The 20,281-nt window shown below is 42.7% G+C and overlaps 1 long non-coding RNA gene across 1 annotated transcript; it reads left to right on the forward strand.

Moving 5' to 3' along the window:
- The first annotated feature begins 1,664 nt into the window (after nucleotides 1–1,664).
- Nucleotides 1,665–13,770, forward strand: LOC311111865. The gene is made up of 4 exons (XR_014610800.1): nucleotides 1,665–8,637; nucleotides 8,801–8,929; nucleotides 12,873–12,954; nucleotides 13,213–13,770. It is a non-coding gene; the product is annotated as an uncharacterized lncRNA (long non-coding RNA).
- The last annotated feature ends 6,511 nt before the right edge of the window (nucleotides 13,771–20,281 follow it).

A 20,281-nucleotide genomic window follows, 5' to 3' on the forward strand; every position in this document is an offset into this window, starting at 1 on the left:
CATGATATATATAGCCCCTTGCTGCAAACTGCCTTCGACATTCCTATGGTCCCCCTGCCTGTGTGGGATCGAATCCCGGCCCCTGTATCTCCCCTTTTATTGATGTTGGTCACACTGTCACAATAAACAATCAAACATTAATTTTTTAAAATCTGATTAGATCAAATCTGATTTAATAACCCAATCTCTCAAATGAGCTGTATATTTTACAGAGTTCGATGTCTTATGTTAGCTCAGGGGTATTCAACTGGGGGTCCACCGCCCATGGACAGCAGGGTCAGTGAAAGTATTTTTTTCATTTCAAAGTTTGAATATTGCTAGCAACAACCAAATAAATAATTTTGAATTACATATATACAGTAGAAAATAGGAGAATATATTTCTAATGATGTCAACTTTATTTCTTAACTCCTAATATTCAGCCAATTACACTCATTGGGGTACATAGGCTTTGAAAAAGCACCCGCGAATAGGCTACCAGTGCGGCAAGGTCCGCTGGCTGCTGATAAGCTTTCTTGACTTGGATAGACATTTTTGCCAACACATGACTAACTTTTGTCTATGCCATGTTCATGTGCTAGTCGGAACTAGGAAACTCTGACATTTCTGACTTGCTAACTGGTTGTAGTTATACACCTGCCGCGTTCAATGAGAAGGGTTTAATTGCAGACCAAAATTAGGGGGCGTATTCTGAAATCGGGCGTTTCTTGATATCAAGTTACACCCATTGATGCTCGCCATTGGTCCGTGGCCATTTATTTCGCGTCGGGGACAACAGCCTAACCCTAACCCTTTTCCTAACCTTAACCTCAGTCTCCTAACCTGCCACACTAATTCACCTAACTTCTAATTCACTTAACCTGCCATGCTTATTCACCTAACCTGCCACGTTAATTATCCTAACCTGCCACGTTAATTATCCTAACCTGCCACGTTAATTATCCTAACCTGCCACGTTAATTATCCTAACCTGCTATGTAAACAAATAATCTGTGTCGAGAAACCATCAGGCTCATAACACCGGAACTGACCAATGGCAGGTATCAATGGGCGTTTCCTGATATCAGGGAACAGCCACATCATGAAATGCCCCGAATTGCGGTCTGCAATTACACCATATACCGTTCAACCAGTTAGCAAGTCGATACATTTCCACGTTTCCTAGTTGGGACTAGCACGTGAACGCGGCATGAACCAGCTAAACAGCTGCTCTTAGCAAAACTGTGTTTGGAGGTACCGTTCTAGCTAATAGGCTATGTTAGAGTTTACACTTCCTCTTCCAATGTATAATGTGGGGAGGTCAAAATAATGAAAACTATCTACCAAATCTATTCATTTTAAAATGTTGATTACTTCTCCTTGCCATTATAATTTACCTGATAAGACAAGACATTATCATTTTTAATTTTTTGCAAATGTATGATAGGGGTCCCTGGGTAGCTTGTTTGCCTGGGGGTAGCTGGTTTGCCTGGGAGGGGGTAACTGGGTAAGAAAAGTTTGCTTCACTGCGCCCTGGCATAGATTCTACAAGTGTCTGGAACTCTTGTAGGGCGTTAGATGGCGACATTACGCTATTTGACTCCAAAACTACAAAGAAGAAGAAAGTGTCCAATCAGGAGCGAGAATGACTGTCACAACAAAGATGGACGCTTCCTGATCTGGTCACAAATAATGAGGCACGTTATTTTTTTATTCTGTTGGCTAAAGATTGATGGCTAGTCTGGATAGTTTCTCGCCTTGAAAACAGACGAAGTTTGCAAAAAATGTTGTCCAATTCCAAACAGTCGGAGGCTGAGGTGACTTGCAACGTCAAGGTTGGGCTAGCTAGCTAACTTGTGGGAGCCCGTTACGTTACGTTAGTGCTTTTGCAGCATAAATAGCTATCTAATTCATAGGCTATAATGTAGGCTGTATGTAGTCAACAGACCTTCAATGTATAAGTGCGATCTACAAATTTGGAATGGTAACGTTAGCATATTAGCTAGGACCAAAGTACAAGTCGCTAGCTGCCTACCTTAATGGTTTTGGTTTCATTGTTTTAGTCATTGTGGTGTCAGTGAAGTGTCGACCGTTGCAGTAACAAATACTTTTCCAATAGTTTTGCGCAAAAATAACGTATTTTTATGCCAACCAGGACTTATTTCGAGAAAAACATGTGAATACCACACTGCAACAACGTTTTATTTAACATGATCAAAATAGGTTTTGCTCTATCGGACCCCCCATTCATTTGGAATTGAATTTACTTTTTAGATCTGCGACCTCTGCTGCCACTAAAACTCACTTGAATGGTATTGATAGGGATTGGAACGAGGATTAGGAATGACCAAGTCTACTCCATTTCTTTAGAAATGACCCTGTCACCCAACTAACGTTATTTAGCCAAGTTTGGAGTGAGATGGATGTGGAACTAAAGCTTGAGGCAGATGAGAGGGATATGCCTATATCCCCAGCTGTTATTAAGGCTGATCTTTTTGATACACAAGCAGGTTATGAATATGATATAGATCCTCATGAAACAACATCACAGCAGATATGTGGTATTTTGTCAAAAGATAGCGTAGCGAGAGATGTGGAGATTAAAACAGAATCAATAGGTCTTAATACTATTGGTGCTCAGGACAGGGAGATTACAGATAATGTACTGATACCGAGTATCAACTCCTTGTCACAGGCCGTGGGTGTAAAGCGAGTCATTCTGAATACAACCGTTGAAGGTAGAAATGTTATTGTCTGTACAGAGCAAGATAACCCCAGCACCTCTGTCAAAGACAAGTCATGTTTTGAAATTCCACCAAGTGATACTCAAATTGGAAAAGTATTTAGGGCTACACTGTCTCAATCACCACTGTCAGTTGCAGAATGTGCTTCTTCTGGAGGTCAAATCAAACCAACTGAACAGGCTAAAAAAACGAAGTGGCAGTTTTTTGTAAATGCCTCAAAACGAATAAATTTGGAGCACTGCAGTAAAGTAGGTGTTGATTTCGATGTTGGATCTGGAGGAAAACAGAAACTTGACTTAAAGCTACTCACTAATGGTGTAATGATTGAGATTTCAGATTTAGCCAAATACTTTAGGACCTCTCAGCATGTCATCTGTGATATTCTAGAATACAACTTTGATCTTTGTCTTCAAAGTGATCAACGTAGTGAATTCGCAATTAGGACTAACCAAAAAGTAAAGTACTTGATGACATTGACGAAGTCCAAACTACAAAAACCTGGATTGTTAACTCAGGTCTTTGAACTTCCTATGACAATGACCGTATCAAAAACACACCACTCATGTGTAAAGCACTCAAATGACATTGTGTCAGCTAACCAGAGATTGAAAAAAGATTTTGAAATACAGCAGTTGGTTATAAAGGAGGAGGAGGAGGAATGTGTCCCTATATCATCCTTTGAGGAAGATGGGTTGGTTGAGTATGAAAAGGCCCATGATGACAACAATGTCTCTCTAATCAACTTTGACCTTGATGCCAGACAGGCATCTCCTCATCATGTCAAAAAGACCATGTCTAATGAAACAGATGTACCACAGAGTGCTGTTGAAACAGCAACACTTGGCCTCAAGAATGGACCTACTGACATCTGCATGAAGGACGAACCTAATGAGGACCTCATAACTACTCAGCATGTTAAGATGGAGACCATCTCTACTGACACAGATGTATCACTGTCTGATGAGGAAGCAGGACACAGACCTAGAAAGAACCAATATGTTATGACATCTACAACAGAAGATAAAACGAAGGACCTCTACCCTTTCTGTAAGGAAATAGGTTTAGATCTTGATGTGAAATCAAAAGGTGAGGCAGAAGAAAAACTTGACTTGTGTTTATTGACCAAAGGTGCAATGATTGAAGTGGGCCATTTTGCCAAAATAGTGCGTGGCACTTACAGGCAGATTATCATTGATGTCCTCGAGTACAATTTTGATATTGATTTGCAAAATGATAAAGATCTTCTTGAAAATATCATCCTCAACTTACGATTAGTCGAAAAGAAAACAAGGCCGAATTTAAAAGGCATGTTAAGTAAAGAAAAATATGAATTGTTACAGGAAACTTTAACAATTGTGCCTCCCAAAAAAAGGAAACATGCAGTAATTTCAGGTAACATGGAGGTCACTAGTGCATCAGTTGTGTCAAAAGATCAAAGACTTAAAGAAGTAACTAAAAGAAGACGACTGGATTTAATGAGGAAAAAGGAGGAAAGAGAGACTTTCACAGCAAGGAAGATGAAGACAGACCAATTTGAAAGAGCCAGACAAGTTTCTCAGTGTGTTAAGACGGAGAGCGTCTTTACTGAGACTGATTCAACACGGTTTGCTGATGAGACTGCAATACTTGGCCATGAGAATGAATCTGCTGACATTTGCATAAAGGAAGAGACTGATCTGGACTTCATATCTCTTCAGGATGTTAAGATGGAGACCATCAACACTGAGACCAATGTAATACAGTGTAATTCTGAAGCAGTGCACAGAGGTGTTATGAACCAATCCCTAATGGTCTCCACAGTGAAAAAAACAGCTGCTCTAATTGGGAAATCTGAAAGAAATGTCAGGTGTAAAAAATCAGGTCAAGGAAAATTAGTTTCTAACAGGATACAAATAGCAAATAACATAAAGGAAGTGAAATATCAGACGATGGCCAACGACATCTGCTCAGTAAATGACTCAAAAATAACTGAATTAGGGCAGCCCTCCACTGGAGGAAAGGTTGAGGACCCATACCCCTACTGCAAGAAAATAGGTGTAGATTTCCATGTTGGATCTGGAGCGAAACAGAAACTTGACATAGATCTACTGACTAATGGGGTAATGACTGAGGTTTCACATTTTGCTGAAGAGATGAATAGATCTCACGCACATGTCATCTGTGATATTTTAGATTACAACTTTGATCTTGGTTTGCAAAATGATCAACGCTATGAATTCGCAATTCGGACAATGGCGAAAGTAAAGTACTTGATGGGAAAGGCCAGACTGCAAAGACCTGACTTGATAACAAAAGTCTTCGAACTTCCTGATCCAAGGGCAATTCCTGTATCAAAAACACATGTAGGCTCCAAGCTTTTAAATGACATTGTGTCATTTAATCGGAGATTAAAACAAGATGTAGAAATACAGCAATTGGTTATAAAGAAGGAGGAGGAGGAGTGTGTTCCTATAATGTCCTTTGAGGAAAATGGGTTGGTTGAGTATGAAAAGGCTCAACAGGACAACACTGTCTCTCTGATGAACTTTAACCTTAATGCCAGCCAGGTAACTCCTCATCATGTCAAAGAGACCATGTCTAATGAAACAGATGTACCACATAGTGCTGTTGAAACAGCAACACTTGCCCTCAAGAATGGACCTACTAACATCTGTATCAAGGATGAACCTAATCTGGACATCATATCAACTCAGCATGTTAAGATGAAGACCATCTCTACTGACACAGATGTATCACTGTCTGATGAGGAAGCAGGACACAGACCTACAAGGGACCAATATTTGATGACATCTGCAACAGAAGATAAAACAATGGACCTCTACCCCCTCTGTAAGGAAATAAGTTTAGACCTTGATGTGAAATCAAAAGGTGAGGCAAAAGAAAAACTTGACTTCCGTTTATTGACTAGAGGTGTAATGCTTGAAGTGGCAAAGTTTGCGGCCGAAGTGTGTGGAACCTACAGGCAGATTGTACATGCTGTTCTCGAGTACAATTTTGATCTTGATTTCCCAAAAAACATAGATCTCCTTGAAAACATAATTCACAACGTAAGATCAGTCAAAAAGAAAATGAAAAGTCGAAGGTGGAGATTGAAAGGCAGAAAAGGAGAATGTGAATTGCTAAAAGAAAGATTCTCAATGGCGCCTCATTGGAAACGTTCTGGGATTTCAAATGTAACAAAAGAAAGGCCACTGGATTACAAGAGGGAAAAGAAAATAAGAGAAACTTTAATAGCAAGGAAGATGCAGGCAGACACATGGGAAAGAGCCAGACAAGTTCCTCAGAGTATAAAGACAGAGAGCGTCTTTACTGAGACATCCCGGTTTGCTGATGAGACAGCAATACTCGGCCATGAGAATAGATCTGCTGACATCTTCATAAAGGAAGAGTCTGATCGTCAGTCTGGGGTCATAGAACAAGCCTCGGACTCTGAGAACAACCAAGTAAACGTTTGCTGGACATATATCCATAAAATCTTAACATGTAAAAAGGTACAGCGAAGGAGATGCATTTTTTCCAAATTAGAAAACTGTTTTAATGTTCAGATTGGTTCTGATAATAATTTCAAACCAATCCTTGCTAGATACAGATCAGATGTCCTACCACTCATAGTTGAGGAATATGATGGCTTTAGCCACGCTGAGAAGACAATGATGTCCCTTGTGAATCAGCTCCTTTGTGGTTTACATTTGATTGACGGCTTGGCTCACCAGGCAAAAACAACTCTTCTTCTCTGGGAAAATATGATTTTAGGAGAAAAGGAAGTAGGAGTCCACAGCTCTCCTGACGTTGGACCAACAGAGTTGGAGTCTGGAACAGTGCGATTGGGGAATACTGTGAATCATGCTGTCCAAGAACAGCGATGGGGAATGGACGGTTATCTTGTTCCGTTCACAACCTTTCTGGCCAGCAAAGGAGAATTTGAAGAAGTGCCCTTAACTCCATCCAGTGGAAACAGAATTGACGGTCTGTTTCATAATGCTGCTGGGGTGTATAGCATCCATGATGATATAATTGCGTTTACCAGGGACTATGAAGATGAGAGTAGTATGCTTGCAGCAGTTGCTGCTGGTTTGGAGGTTCAGCCATTTAAAGCAGGATGCAGAGCTCTGGGTCTGATTTCTAAGATAATCATTGATCCTCTCTGGAGAGCCTTGACTTTGAAGGAAAATGTGTTGGACATGGAAGTAAGATACCAAACCCTTGTTACCAAGCTCAAGCAATGGCATGAAGATGCAAGAGACCTTGTTGAAGGAAATGTACGCTTGTTTGATGACATTGAGGTACCCAAGGACCTTGTGTTTGACAGGCTTACCATGTGGACAGACCCAGACTTTTTTCAATTGACCGTTCAGATTGTTGAGTTACTCCTGGCTAGTTTTCTGAGGGTATGTTGTAAGATGCTGCTGGTCGACCTGCAGCAAGTGTCAAAGATAAATTATCGATGCAGAAAGGATTTGGAAATCATAGAACAATTGCAAAAGGCAAAAGCCAATTCAGTAAGTATTGCAGTTGAAGCCATGGGCATGTGCAAGAAGAATCACACTTGGGAATGGCTGTCCTTTTTGGATGCACCAAAAATAGTGTCAGTGTTGAAAGCTCTCCAGATAGTGTAGACAAAGGAAGAAGGAAAGCCATTGAGGATTCATATAATTGTAGGCCAAATATTGACATGAACAATGAGTTGGAACAGAGGGTCTTTTGATGAACAGATATTCAGCAGTTCCAACTCCTGTGAAACAGTAGCTGTGTAAGCTAAAGTGTGCAGACATTTTAATGGTTGATATATTTGGGTTATACAATTGTCTTGACAGCCCATTCAAAAACAGGTGTCTGAACATGTTTTTGGTCTACCACCTTTTGCTTTTGTATTCAGAATGATGACTGAACGATTCAGCAAGGCAATATTTGAATGGTTATTGACCATTTAGGTTATCTGAACTAGGAAGAGTACAGTGGTATTACGCTAATGAATGTAGCTAAAATGTTTTTGTTGTGGAAGTAGGTGCTTGTGACACATAGTTACCCTGTAGTATAATGAAGAGTATCACTTGTGTTGAACTGTTGAAGTTTATTTCCAAAGCGTTCCAACAACCTTGACGTGTATGTTTTTGCCTTCTTTATATTAGGATGCTACCTCACAGTTTATCTTAGTCATGCCGTTCCTTTAACTATTCCTTAGTCTGAATAGTCTTTGCTGATTCCCTTGGCCTCGCGTTCACTTGCCTGGTCCTGATTTTGAAACCTGAACAATGAATTCGGCAAAATAACAAAGTCATTAAAAAAAAAACCGGGGGTGGGTTCTACCAAGCTATATGGAATTGTTTTCCATATAGCAGAGCAAAACAACCTACATGTTCGTGAGTCTCTCATATTTCCATAGAGGGGTCATAATTCATAATAGTTGATTTTGTGAGTAGACCGATTTTCGGGATGTCTCATGGTCTGACACACCGCTCTAGCGCAGTCACCTTTCACCGCAGATGCAGAAGTGCGACATGGGCAGATGCGGTGGATTGAGACGTATCCAAAAAAACATCTCTACCTTAAACAGACAGATTTTTATGGGATTTTTTTTACTATGCTAATGATATTTCCGCTGGTGCACGGACATCGACCTTAGGGGAGCAGTTATTGTTTTATTTTATTATTGATTATTACTGGACTTTAAAAATAAATTGTCAGCCTTTTTTGGGACAGGCTGTTTTATCTTTTCATTTTTTTGTTGGGGAGGGGATCAATAAGTTTCATCAAGACTATATTCATCAGTATTTGACCTAAGGAAGTACACTGCTTTAATCCATGATTTGAAAGTAAAAAAGAAGATATTCTTGAAAAGGTTGTGCCATTGGCATTCCAGTGTTCCTTGGACACAGGCAACAGGATGAGTTTCACTGGATCCAAATGTATGAAGGTAATGCAGTGTGTGCATGACCCATCTGTGTACTGTTAGTTATTGTAGCTAATAATGGTAATGAAATTCCTTTACATTTATACAGTCATCTTTTTCTTGTAACTTCAACTTGTAATTAATGTAGGCTAATTGTAATTGCTTGTTCTGATAACGTCATACACAGGTTTTCACAGGTGATGCTAATGTCTTTCCAGCAGCAGTGTCGCTAAATCTGCATGGTGTTATTGTCCCTTCTCTATGTTGGACTGAACTGTTTAAACTCTTCTCAAGTGAAAACCTCAAAGCCCTAAAGGTTTGTTGTTGTCAATCTTCTTTTTAGACACAGATTAGTCAAATAATTGATTAAATACGTATTATTTCCCCCTTTTTATCCCTGCTTATTTAAGCAATAAGACATGAGGCCGTGTGTTATGACCTTTTTATCATGGCTGTGACGTGGTCATAGCAACGGGTTACCAGCATTAAAAAGCTAAATTCATTCCCAAACCATACATCTTTCTGAAAAACGTGATGCATCATTCACTAACTGGTTGTCAAGTGCAATTTTAGGCGTTCTCTGGTCGTTAGTTCTATTCATATTCAATGCCATGTAAAACAAAACTGCCAAAGCGCTGGTTGAAAGTTCCAGAACATTGGTTTCTAGGGACGCTGTCCATGATTCTGAAAACGGCGCAGGTCTATGCCAAATAATAGGCTACCTCTAATGTAATGTAGGTTACCTCATAGTAATGAAGTAACCTCTCAATATATCAGATCAGAATATAAACCACAAAGACAAAACATTTTGGGATGGTCACAGCATCGACAGCTATTCATTTATGATACACAATGAATCGCACATTTCCGTTCAGTGTGCAATTAGTGAAGTAGCTGTCGAACGCCGGTGTATCAAGCACAGCCACTAATGCCGGGGTATCAAGCACAGCCACCGACACCGGGGTCTCAAGCCCAGCCACTAACACCGAGGTCTCAAGCACAGCCACTAACGCCGGAGTCTCAAGCACAGCCACTAACGCCAGGGTCTCAAGTACAGCCACTGACACCGGGGTCTCAAGCACAGCCACTAACGCCAGGGTATCAAGCACAGCCACTAACGCCAGGGTATCAAGCACAGCCACTAACGCCGAGGTCTCAAGCACAGCCACTAACGCCGAGGTCTCAAGCACAGCCACTAACGCCGAGGTCTCAAGCACAGCCACTAACGCCAGGGTCTCAAGCACAGCCACTAACACCGAGGTCTCAAGCACAGCCACTAACGCCGGAGTCTCAAGCACAGCCACTAACGCCGGAGTCTCAAGCACAGCCACTAACGCCAGGGTATCAAGTACAGCCACTAACGCCAGGGTATCAAGAACAGCCACTAACACCAGGGTATCAAGCACAGCCACTAACACTGAGGTCTCAAGCACAGCCACTAACACCAGGGTCTCAAGCACAGCCACTAACGCCAGGGTCTCAAGCACAGCCACTAACGCCAGGGTATCAAGCACAGCCACTAAAACCGGGGTCTCAAGCACAGCCACTAACACCAGGGTCTCAAGCACAGCCACTAACGCCAGGGTCTCAAGCACAGCCACTAACACCGGGGTCTCAAGCACAGCCAATAACGCCAGGGTATCAAGAACAGCCACTAACGCCAGGGTATCAAGAACAGCCACCAACGCCAGGGTATCAAGCACAGCCACTAACACCGGGGTCTCAAGCACAGCCACTAACACCAGGGTCTCAAGCACAGCCACTAACACCAGGGTCTCAAGCACAGCCACTAACGCCAGGGTCTCAAGCACAGCCACTAACGCCAGGGTATCAAGCACAGCCACTAACACCGGGGTCTCAAGCACAGCCACTAACGCCGGGGTCTCAAGCACAGCCACTAACACTGGGGTATCAAGCACAGCCACTAACGCCAGGGTCTCAAGCACAGCCACTAACGCCAGGGTATCAAGCACAGCCACTAACGCCAGGGTCTCAAGCACAGCCACTAACGCCAGGGTCTCAAGCACAGCCACTAACGCCAGGGTCTCAAGCACAGCCACTAACGCCAGGGTCTCAAGCACAGCCACTAACGCCAGGGTCTCAAGCACAGCCACTAACGCCAGGGTATCAAGCACAGCCACTAACGCCAGGGTATCAAGCACAGCCACTAACACCAGGGTATCAAGCACAGCCACTAACACCAGGGTATCAAGCACAGCCACTAACACCAGGGTATCAAGCACAGCCACTAACACCAGGGTATCAAGCACAGCCACTAACACCAGGGTATCAAGCACAGCCACTAACACCAGGGTATCAAGCACAGCCACTAACGCCGGAGTCTCAAGCACAGCCACTAACGCCAGGGTCTCAAGTACAGCTAGGCGCAGTTTCTCAGGAACAACTGCCTTGTTGTCGCACCAAGCTGTTAGGATGTTTTGTCGACGGGGGTGGGGCTGGACAAATATTTTTGCCCGCGCTGGCGCTGCAGACAGCTATATCGGTCGGCTAATACAGGACATTTAAAAGGCCCAGTGCAAGACCTCCTGAGTGGAGCAGCGGTCTAAGGCACTATGCAGTGCTTGAGGCGTCACTACAGCCCTGGGTTCGATCCCAGGCTGTGTCAAAGCCGGCCGTGACCGGGAGACCCATGAGGCGGCGCACAATTGGCCCAGCGTCGTCCGGGTTCGGGGAGGGTTTGGCCGACTAGGATTTCCTTGTCCCATCGCGCTCTAGCGGCTCCTTGTGGCGGGCTGGGCATCTGCAAGCTGACTTCGTCATCAGTTGGATGGTGTTTCCTCCGACACATTGGTGCGACTGGATTCCGGGTTAAGCGAGCAGTGTGTCAAGAAGCAGTGCGGCTTGGCAGGGTCGTGTTTTGGAGGACGCTTGGCTCTCGACCTTCGCCTCTCCCGAGTCTGTAGGGGAGTTGCAGCGATGGGACAAGACTAACTACCAATTGGATATTACGAAATTGGGGAGAAAAAGTGGTAAAAGTACAAACAAACAAAAAAAGGCCCAGTGCACCACTTTTTTGGGGGGGGAAATATTTTTAAAAAATCGAATTAAAAAAATATATTTGGTTTAATTCTGATTTCCAGGGGGGTGCTTCAGCACCTCTACTTCCCGCGGCTATGGAACTCAGTATCTCTCACCAGGCATCAAGACCGCTCAGTGGAGGCTCATTTAAGTGCCGGTTTAGTCCAGCGACGCTGCTGATTCCATATCGGTCTCCTTTTGCAGTCCTCGCGGTGGCTTAGAAGCACCAGAGAATATTACCCCATCTCCGGTTTTGAAACAGTTGCCAGATCGATGTTTATCCCCTATTCTGACAGCCGTTCCAGAAAGCACTTCACTGTCCAGTTGGTTTGTCTTGTCTATAGCTAGCTTCTTAATTTCTCCCGTTTTCTATGTCATCTATAGCAGCTCTACTGATTTCTGCATGTCTAACGTTAACACTAGGCTCCGGTTCCTGGTCCAGTTGCTCTTCTTGTTTAATTTCTTTCATATCCTCCTCCTCCTCTTCTTGTTGGCACCATTCTTCAAACAATAGTGGATAAAACAAATCAAAAGTGACTTTAAAATCATCCTTGATGAGTTACAGGTGCTAAGGCTAGTAGTAGTTGTAGTTGAGGGATGTATAAACCTACCTGTCTGCCACTACGACCTGTACAACAATGTATAATTTTACAAATGGTGACCTCTCCCGTGCCTATAGGCTAGCTAGGCCAAGAATGAACAGGAAACTTGTAATTCACCATGGAAACCGTAAAAACTCAGAAGTCCATTAATTCATTAACTAGCGCAGTGCAGCCTATGTAGGCCTATTTGATATTTATTAGATCATTATTTATTAAAGTTCTTGTCTGTCATCATCATTGAATCTCTGCTAGCTCGCTACATGCCAATGATTTGTTTAGCATAGCAACGTCGAATGAATAGAATGAGAAAAGAACTAACGACCAGCCCGCTTGGGTAGCAACTTCAGAATGCAAAAACGAATTTACTCCTTAAAATAATGTTTTTAATTATAAAATGTCATTCGTGTTTTTATAAATATGTTGGCAACTGTTTTATAAAAGCAATAATGCCTGAGAACCTGTGAATTATTGTGTTACATCTCCCTCCAAGGGCTGTATCCCGGGCCCTTGGCACGGGTTCTCAGGCATTTTTGCTTAAATATATCATGGGCAGGAAAGGCTCTAACAATGAGAATTCCAAACCACCCATTGTATAAATTACTGTAATTCCCCATCTAGTGGAGGAGAAGGACGCCATCTACAGGAGCAGTGGCGTGTTCCAGGACAGCAACACTTGAGGAGCCTTCTCAGTCAAGATAACGTGAGCTCATCATTTTGAAACAGAATATATTTCAAACACCCTTTGGGTGGACATCATGACATGAGTATGGAGTCATATCACTAGGGAGAATAACATCAAGCACATACTGTAAATGTCTCTAACATTTGTCTTAACATTCAACAGACAATAAATAGATTGTAGGTTATTGACAAGTATAACTAATTATTCCAGTTTTTTGTAGGAACATGTTTGTCACTGTGATCAAATCTTTAGTTTTGCTACTTATTTCATTAACAGATTTCCTACTTTCCATACTAGAGGGAGATACTGGTTGTCTTTAAACTCCACACCATGGGATGATTGACCTGGATCTTAACCAGAACAGACTTCACCAGACACAGTAGAAGTGAGGTCACAGGAAACAGACTGATTTGTGAAGAGGGACTGCATCACCCATAAAGCATTGTGTCCCTGGAGGCCACAGCTTTGTTGGATGTAATGCCTTGTTCTCGACCTCTCTGAGTGTTCGGAAATACGACTTGTAAACTCTGTGCAACGAGTTGCATGCATTCACGTACTTTGAACTTGTTGCTAATGCCAACGGCTAAGTAGCGAGGTCAACCATAAACGAACAGTACAGCTATCATGCTGGCATGAAACGGCAGTTGAAAATAACTTCTAGTTATAATCAACCTGCTTGAATGCAAAATATGGGACTACTTTTTTTCTATTGCAATGCTTGAATCACGTTAATATTTTTGGTTATAACCTGCAACTTTTGTTGCTTAAAAAAAAAAAAATGTAATAATAAATGTTCTGTATGTTTACATTAAAGTACTAGTTTTTGTTGTTTCCAGATAGTTTTCTGGCTATGTTATTTATATATATATGTACACACACACACACACACACACACAGTATATTAGATAACATGTATTCTGTGCACTGACTAAATGTGATTTGATGGGTTAGCTCAAGGGTATTCAACCTAGGGGGCTGCAGAGGTACTCCATGATTATTATATATATATTTTTAAGTTAAACAAATATTTTTCCCATTTTTCAATGTTATGAATATCGCTGGCAACAACAGAATAAACTAATTTTTATTACATACCTAATGTAGAAAAATGAGAATATCTTTTGAATGACATCAACTTTATTTTGCAACTCCTAATATTGAGCAAATTACACTCATTGGAGCCAATTACACTTATTGGAGTGTGTGACATAGGCATAGGTACGGATGGTTTGTCCTCTGTAGCTCAATTGGTAGAGCATGGCGCTTGTAACGCCAGGGTAGTGGGTTCGATCCCCGGGACCACCCATACGTTAAAATGTTATGCACACATGACTGTAAGTCGCTTTGGATAAAAGCGTCTGCTAAATGGCATATTATTATTATTATTATTATTATGGCTACCATTACAGCTCCATCTAGTTGTCGCACCGGGGATAAGTTGTTGACAACTGCAGTATTTTAGCTATGCCTTACCCTTTTCCTAACCTTAACCTCATTCTCCTAGCCTGCCACGTTAGTTATCCTAACCTGCCACGTTAGTTCTCCTAGCCTGCCACGTTAGTTCTCCTAGCCTGCCATGTTAGTTCTCCTAACCTGCCACGTTAGTTCTCCTAGCCTGCCACGTTAGTTCTCCTAACCTGCCACGTTAGTTCTCCTAGCCTGCCACGTTAGTTCTCCTAGCCTGCCACGTTAGTTCTCCTAGCCTGCCACGTTAGTTCTCCTAACCTGCCACGTTAGTTCTCCTAGCCTGCCACGTTAGTTCTCCTAACCTGCCACGTTAGTTCTCCTAACCTGCCACGTTAGTTATCCTAACCTGCCACGTTAGTTCTCCTAGCCTGCCACGTTAGTTCTCCTAGCCTGCCACATTAGTTATCCTAACCTGCTATGTAAACGAACCACCAGTGCCGACAAACCATCAGTATCACCACACCTGCCGTCCCCAAATCGCACGAGAAAGAAAGGCAGGGAGACAACATCAGAGATTATGGAGGAATTACAGGTAACTGCCAAAATAAAAGAAACACCAACATAGTGTTTTAATAGGCGTTGGGCCACGAAGAGCCGCCAGCACAGCTTAAATGCACCTTGGCATTGATTCTACAAGTGTCTGGAACTCTATTGGAGGGATGCAACATCATTCTTCCACAAGAAATGCCATAATTTGGTGTTTTGTTGATGGTGGTGGAAAACGCTGTCTCAGGCACCGCTCCAGAATCTCCCATAAGTGTTCAATTGGGGTTGAGAACTGGTGACAGACGGCCATGGCATATGGTTTACATAGTTTTCATGCTCATCAAACCCCTGTGCACTGTGGCTAGCGCGTTGTCATCCTGGAAGAGACCACTCCCATCAGGATAGAAATGATTCACCATGGGTTGAAGGTGGTCACTCAGAATGGCTGTGTTATTGCCGTTTACCTTTCCCTCTAAGGGGTTGAGTGGACCTAAACCTTGCCAGGAAATTGCACCCCACACCATAACAGACCTGCCAGAACCCTCATTTGCTTGATCGTTTGCCTGTGTTTTGCAATTGCTTTCTCTTAAACCACCTTTGGGTTTACCAGAGATTCGTTCTGGCTGGAGTCATCACTAGCTTCCATAGCCACAAAGTCATAATTATGGCAAAACCCTGCCTATTTCTAAATGCAACCCTGACCACACTGCTAACCTTATGCCTATCCCTAACCTTAAATTAATATTTACAATATAGCCAATTTTTTGATTATGGAATCTAGTGGAACCCCCCAGGAAGTCCAGTAAAAATAAAAAGCGGCACTGTTGCCTCTAGTGCGTTAGGTGGCGACTTAGGTGGCGACATTGCGCTATTTGGCTCCAATACTACAAAGAAGAAGAAAGCGTCCCATCGTGGTTGCGCCCTCAGCCAATGATAGACCTAGGGTTGCATGAGAGGGTAAGAGCAGGTGAGGTAGGAGTGGATCCAGTAGATATTGTGAGTGAACATTTAAGAACTCAGTACTATGCTGTCTTGAATATATTTACTGATGGATCTAAGGACCCTAAAACAGGGAGGACAGGTGCAGCTTTTAGTGTTCCTGAGTTTAAGGTGGCAGTGATGAAAAGAGCAATTGATCATTTATCCTTATACACAATGGAGTTGTTGGCCATACTATAGGCTGCAGAGTGGGTGGAGCAGGTGAGGCCAGACACGGTAGTCATCTGCTCTGACTTATGTGCTGCACTGATGATCTTAAATTCATTTGTGTCACGGAGCAGACAAGATGTATTGTCTGAGATTTTGCAGTGCCTGTTTAGGGTGAGACAGATGGGGGTATTTGTGAGGTTCTTCTGGGTACCAGCTCATGTGGGAGTATAGGGGAATGAGGAGGTGGGTGTTCTTGCCAAGCAGGTGCTCAAATATCCTAGTGTTGAAATGGAATAGTCAAATCAGTAAAGCAAAAACCAAGGGGTTAATAAGAATAGTGGTCAAAAACAAATGGCAAGAGTTGTGGGGGAAAGGGAAGACCTGTATAAGATCCAGGAAAAGGTGGAGGCAGGGAGGTCCTCAGGTCCAGAGAGAAGGGAGGAAGTGTAATTAAAGGTGGGGGCAGGGAGGTCCTCAGGTCCAGAGAGAAGGGAGGAAGTGTAATAAAAGGTGGAGGCAGGGAGGTCCTCAGGTCCAGAGAGAAGGGAGGAAGTGTAATAAAAGGTGGGGGCAGGGAGGTCCTCAGGTCCAGAGAGAAGGGAGGAAGTGTAATAAAAGGTGGGGGCAGGGAGGTCCTCAGGTCCAGAGAGAAGGGAGGAAGTGTAATTAAAGGTGGGGGCAGGGAGGTCCTCAGGTCCAGAGAGAAGGGAGGAAGTGTAATAAAAGGTGGGGGCAGGGAGGTCCTCAGGTCCAGAGAGAAGGGAGGAAGTGTAATAAAAGGTGGGGGCAGGGAGGTCCTCAGGTCCAGAGAGAAGGGAGGAAGTGTAATAAAAGGTGGAGGCAGGGAGGTCCTCAGGTCCAGAGAGAAGGGAGGAAGTGTAATAAAAGGTGGAGGCAGGGAGGTCCTCAGGTCCAGAGAGAAGGGAGGAAGTGTAATAAAAGGTGGAGGCAGGTGGGGGCAGGTGGGGGCATGGAGGTCCTCAGGTCCAGAGAGAAGGGAGGAAGTGTAATAAAAGGTGGGGGCAGGGAGGTCCTCAGGTCCAGAGAGAAGGGAGGAAGTGTAATAAAAGGTGGGGGCAGGGAGGTCCTCAGGTCCAGAGAGAAGGGAGGAAGTGTAATAAAAGGTGGGGGCAGGGAGGTCGTCAGGTCCAGAGAGAAGGGAGGAAGTGTAATAAAAGGTGGGGGCAGGGAGGTCCTCAGGTCCAGAGAGAAGGGAGGAAGTGTAATAAAAGGTGGGGGCAGGGAGGTCCTCAGGTCCAGAGAGAAGGGAGGAAGTGTAATAAAAGGTGGAGGCAGGGAGGTCCTCAGGTCCAGAGAGAAGGGAGGAAGTGTAATAAAAGGTGGGGGCAGGGAGGTCCTCAGGTCCAGAGAGAAGGGAGGAAGTGTAATAAAAGGTGGGGGCAGGGAGGTCCTCAGGTCCAGAGAGAAGGGAGGAAGTGTAATAAAAGGTGGAGGCAGGGAGGTCCTCAGGTCCAGAGAGAAGGGAGGAAGTGTAATAAAAGGTGGGGGCAGGGAGGTCCTCAGGTCCAGAGAGAAGGGAGGAAGTGTAATAAAAGGTGGGGGCAGGGAGGTCCTCAGGTCCAGAGAGAAGGGAGGAAGTGTAATCACAAGGCTCAACAGTACATTAGAACATCTGACTGGGAGGTGTTTTCACTGTCAGTAGGAGATGGAGACTGTGGAATATGTATTATTTCAGTGCCAGCAATATGGGAGAGAAAGGGAGAGATTACCAGATTTAAAGAGTAATGGTGTTAAAGAGCCAAGCATAAGTGAATTGCTGAAAAAATCTTCAGGGTATTTAGTATTTAATTATGTATTTTGTTTCCTTAAAGTGGCAATCAGCAGTAGAAATAATAACAAAGCGTTTCCTCCCACCCCTGTTTGGTGAAAAGCTGAGGGATGGGGCTGGAGAAATGTAACCACTCTCAAATTCATAGACAGAGCTATGGATGCAAGGACTCATCATCCATGATATCAAAATAGTAGTTTTAACCATGTTTTGAGGCTATACAGTGTTTGGTTTACATTTACTTTGTTTACAAACAATGGAGTAAACCAAGCTAATATGATTGGTTCTGATGGGGTATGACAGTTGAACTAAGCTCATGAGGCATTTCTAAGTTCTAGACGGGTTGGTTGTTTAGCAACAATGAGCACAATGAGCACTTGTCTCTCAAATACATCGTTACAGTTGTTGGTTAGCTAGCTAGCAAATGTTTTGCTATAATTAGCATTGACATGAAACCAGTCAAATCACCTTAAAACAAGACATGGTATAAAAAACAAGATGAAACAAGCTAGAGGAAAAACAAAAATAACTGGAGGAACTTATTCAAGAACGATCTAATATAATATATTACAAAAATAAAGCAAACTGGATGGAATATGGAGAAAAATGCACCAAATTCTTCCTAAATCTCCCTACACAGGAACCCTACCAAAAAGGATCTGCAGAAACTCGTTACTAAAGACGGAGTCATCCATGATTCTCCTAATTATATTTTAAAAGCTAAATATTTTAAGCAGATATTTTCTTTTCCGTCTCATCCTCACCCTCTGAATGACGATTACTGTAAGGAATTATTTCCAAATAATAACTAATAATTGAAAATTAACCAATGCACAATAAGATCAGTGTTAAGGCCAAATTACAGAGGAATAACTTGTTGAGGCTATTCAATCCTTTCAGTCTGGGAAACCCCCAGGGCTTGATGGCACCAGGGCTTGATGGCACCAGGGCTAGATGGCACCAGGGCTAGATGGCACCAGGGCTTGATGGCACCAGGGCTAGATGGCACCAGGGCTAGATGGCACCAGGGCTAGATGGCACCAGGGCTAGATGGCACCAGGGCTTGATGGCACCAGGGCTAGATGGCACCAGGGCTAGATGGCACCAGGGCTTGATGGCACCAGGGCTAGATGGCACCAGGGCTAGATGGCACCAGGGCTTGATGGCATACCGGTAGTTTGATGTACTCAAAGCTCCATTATTAGCTTGTTTTAACTACTCCTATAGAAATGGTACTGTCATGTACTCAGCAGGAAGGTCTGATTTCACTATTATTAAAACAAGACCCAGATGGCAAATATAAAGATCCAGTCTATCCAAAAAAACTGGAGGCCTCTTACACTTCAATGTTGTGATTCAAAAATACTAGCGAAATGAATAGCACTCAGAATTAAAAAGGTTTTACCAGGTATTGTTCATCCTGATCACAGGTTTTTTACATGGACGATACATTGGAGATAATATACGGCAACTACTAGAAATAATAGAACAACATGAAACATCTAAGAAGGTATTCATAGCGGATTTTGAAAAGGTCTTTGATAAAGTAAGACTGGATTTTATATATAAATACCTGGATTTTTTAAAATCTCGGTGAGTCTCTTATTCAATGGGTAAAAATAATGTATAGCAACCCCAGGTGTAAAATAGTAAATAGTGGCTACTTCTCAGAGAGTTTTGAACTGTCAAGAGGCGTTAAACAAGGGTGTCCGCTGTCACCATATCTATTCGTTATTGCCATCGAAATGCTAGCTATTAAAATCAGATCAAATAACAACATTAGAGGATTAGAAATTCAAGGCTTAAAAATAAAGGTGTCCATGTATGCCGATGACTCAAGTTTTATATTAAATCCGCAAGCTAGATCCCTGAAATGTCTCATTGAAGATCTAGATAACTTTTCTGCCCTCTCTGGTCTAAAACCTAATAATGATAAGTGTACCGTATTACGTTTTGGATCTTTAAAAAACACAACTTTTGCTTTACCCTGCAGTTTACCTATGAAATGGGCTGACGGTGAAGTAGACATACTTGGTATTCATATCACAAAATATATAAATGAGCTCTCCACAATGAATTTCAATAGAAAAATAGTAAAAATAGTCAAGATCCTGCAACCATGGAGAGGTAAATACCTGTCTATTTATGGAAAAATTACACTGATTAACTCCTTAGTCATATCTCAGTTTACTCACTTACGGCCTTGCCTACTCCTGATGATTTGTTTTTCAAATCATATGAGCGAAAAATATTTAGCTTTATCTGGGGTGCTAAACCAGACAAGATAAAGCGTGCCGATCTATATAATGAATATGAACTGGGTGGGTTGAGATGATTAAATATAAAAGCACTAAACCGCTCTCTAAAAGCTTGACTTATACAAAAAATGTACTTGAACCCAAAATGGTTCTGAAGTAGATTACTATGAAAAGCTCATCCATTGTTTAAAAATGG

This window comes from Coregonus lavaretus (genome assembly GCF_964263955.1).
Source record: "Coregonus lavaretus genome assembly, chromosome: 37".
NCBI lineage: Eukaryota > Metazoa > Chordata > Actinopteri > Salmoniformes > Salmonidae > Coregonus > Coregonus lavaretus.